Raw genomic sequence first — 3,522 nt, forward strand, 5'->3', positions numbered from 1 at the left:
TGTATGTTTTGTTTTTGTTGATGAGACAAGGTGAGACTAAAATGTTAGTGGTGGGCTATCAGACATTCAAGAGGAATGGAGAACAATTTATTTTATGAAACATTTTAAGTATTTTAAACAAGGAAGCCAAAACAGCCATGCTTGGAATTATTTTTGAATGCCTTGTGAGAGACCACAATGGGTTGGTAAGTGCCAGTGAAAATTCAGGGCCAGGATGTTTCACTAACCAGCAAAACACTCACATCGGAGGAGCTCCAGCTGTTACCATGAGTTGTGAGCCATAGTAGGGCATTAATTAGCAATCGTATGTCTGACTGTGGCAGGGGGAGCTGTTTAATGAATTTGTGGAGTTTGAGACAGCTTCCGGTGTGACTGATGCCGACTGTGCTCTCCGAGCTGTCCATAAATAATTGAAATGTCCTAATGCAAGGGACTTTTCAACTGAACTGCTGTGAGTAAATGAACAATACCTGGGATTTATTAAGATAAGAGTGTGAAACTTTACACACTTGATGCGCACTAGGAGAGTTGCCTCACGTGAACGCCAAACAATGAACCAACTTTCCGACGCTGCTTTTGACTGCAAAGACTCTTCATCTCTCGCAAAATTCATTGAAAATGTGTTGTCCAAACATTTTCAAGAAGCAGATGATGTCGCTAAAGAACGATTCAGTCGGCTGGAAAAAAAGTCGACACGATGCAGTCTATTCTGAATCGCCAAGCTGAGCTGCTAAAATCATTGCACGACACTGTGGGGAAGATTGACTCCCGTGTGATAAAACTTGAAACTTGGGATTGTGCGCAATATCGGACCAAATATGAGGACAAACTCACCCAGCTTGAAGATCAAGCACGTAGAGATAATACACTACTGTTGATTAACCTTAAAGGAGCTATATGTAAGAAATCTAAAGCAAATAGTCATAAAATCTTCCTAATATGTCACAGAGACTAAGGAATAATGTTCATATAACATACTGATCTCACCGACAACAATAGTACAGCCAGAATATTCGCATTTAAAAAAATATTTTTATGGTCCGCAAATCATGTTTATGTTTTGAATTTGTGTTTTGGCCTGTTGCGCCACCCGCCGCCGTCTACCAGTCACGCAGTCAGTAGAGTCTCAGCATCGGTTACAGTTACGACTGAGCTACAGCAGCACGGCAAGCAGCATTAGCAGTGTCCTGGTACATAGCATTAGCAGTCAGCTACCGAAGATCAAGGACGCGGCGACGCGGCCCTGCCACGACAGCCGCCCGTGGGCAAACAAATTAGTCTCCAGTGTGCTGCTGTCCAGCAACCTTGAATCTGTAGGGGAGGGGGGGCAGACATGACTCGCGGCAGTATTTTGAATTTGAGTGCAGTTACCGTTTTGGCCACATTCTTACATACAGCGCCTGTAAGGAGGGAATCGAGTCATCAATGCCAGGCAATATTTATTGGCCAACATGGTAAAAAATGGTATCCTGCGCTGGCTGAGAAACCTCCAGAAATAATGCGTGCGCACAGGGTTGGTGCGCCCAGAGATGCCTCTTCTCACCCCCGCCCTTTGATCTTAAAGTGCCTGAGGTGCACTGACCGGGATCGGATACTCAATGAGTCCCGAAGACATCCAGTGCAGGTAGCTGGTCATCAGATAAAGTTTGCACCGGACTACAGCGAGGCTACATCCAGAAGGCACAAGCCCTGCTACCCGGTCCTGAACAGGGCGCGTAAGGCCGGTTTCCAGGCTTTTCTGCTGTACCCAGCAAGGATCTCTCTAAATCGGGCTGGTGAGCGCTACATGTTTGAAGATGTTGCTAAAGCCTCTGCATTTCTGGATTCCGAGGTTGCAAATGGAGCTGTTGGTGCGGAGAAAACCTGGGTAAAGTGATGCTGCCCACTTTGTTACGGCGGTAAGACTGTTGTCGAATTCCTCAGTTAAAGGCACTGTATGTAAGAATGTGGCCAAAACGGTTACTGCACTCAAATTCAAAATACTGCCGCGAGTCATGTCCGCCCCCCCTCCCCTACAGATTCAAGGTTGCTGGACAGCGGCACGCTGGAGACTGATTTGTTTGCCCACAGGCGGCTGCCGTGGCAGGGCTGTGTCGCCGCGTCCTTGATCTTCGGTTTTCCAGCGGACCGTTCGATCTGCTGCTAACGCTGCTGCCGGGATACAGCTGAGGAGAAGCCGGCTGCTCATGCTATGTACTGGGACACTGCTAATGCTGCTTGCCGTGCTGGGGCCTGTATCACGAAGCAGGATTAATGTCTTAGTGAGGTAACTTCAGGGTTAACCCTGGGTTTTCGGTCTCACAAAGCCGGTTCAGTACTTATCGGGGTAGATCACCATGGTAACTTACTCTGAACAGCTATCCTGCTCCGGAGCAGGGTAAGTTCAGGGTTGAATCTGATCCTATGAAAAGCACCACCCACTGGCCAATCAGCTGTTCGGAAAAAAATGACTCCGCTGACAGAAATGCAGCCCAGTCATGACCGGAAATTTAATTAATTTGATTGATTTTGATTTGAAAGTTTATTTTGAACATTAAAAAAAGAAAAGAAAGCAACAACAACAGACAATGAAAAGATTGTTCAAAAAGGAGTGGAAAGAAGTCAAAATTTCATCCCACCCCTTCATAAGAAAGAAACTGATCATTTGCGGACACTTAATAGCACCATTAATTAGTGCCAACATTTTGTTTTATTGGAGAGAATGATCCCTGTTAAAGATAATGGGCCTAATTGACAGCTTTGCTGCTGGAAATGTGGAAAGTAGCCTATCATGTCTACGCTTCATGGTGTTTGAGGGATTTTCCTTTTTGTCTTTTTAAAGAGGGAGACTAGGTATATTTTTGCGCAGCTGTTAATTTCTAACACAGCTCAATATCAGGATGATTTTATTCAGACTATCAATTTGGTGTTGATATGATTTAATTGTGGCGTCAGCTTTAAGCTTTATTGTAGCATATATAACATTATGACAAAGAAGACCAATTTATCAGACGCAATGATGTTAGACGATAATTGTAATACACACAATTCATCTGTGCAGCACTGATTTCATGGGATTCAAGGGTGTGATCAGTGTCAGATGTACATGTAAAGGTACTGTAGCTACTTGAACCAGTGATGAGTAATTTAACCTACACATAATTTTATTTGCTACCTTGTTTTGTCTTGATTTTTCCCTCTCCTCCTCTATTTCTTCTGTCCTGACCTGTTTTTTTTTTTCTTCTCTATTATGTGACTTCATTGATGTTTTGACAGGGAAATTTCTTTGATAAGCTTTTAGTGGCTTCTAACCTCTCCAGCACTTTTCTTTTTTTAATCTTGTACATTTTATACTGTCTGTTTTTAACATTATGTGCAAATAAACTAATCTAAACTAAAACTAAACATTATTCATCCCGTTATTATAGACATATGACTATTGTCACACATGCATACTGCCAGATATTAATACATACTTTCAACATATTGTACCACAGTAGCCAGAACTATAACTATAATATTATTACTTTCAATAATGTTGTT

The sequence above is a fragment of the Epinephelus moara genome, chromosome 23 (genome assembly GCF_006386435.1).
Source record: "Epinephelus moara isolate mb chromosome 23, YSFRI_EMoa_1.0, whole genome shotgun sequence".
Lineage (NCBI taxonomy): Eukaryota > Metazoa > Chordata > Actinopteri > Perciformes > Serranidae > Epinephelus > Epinephelus moara.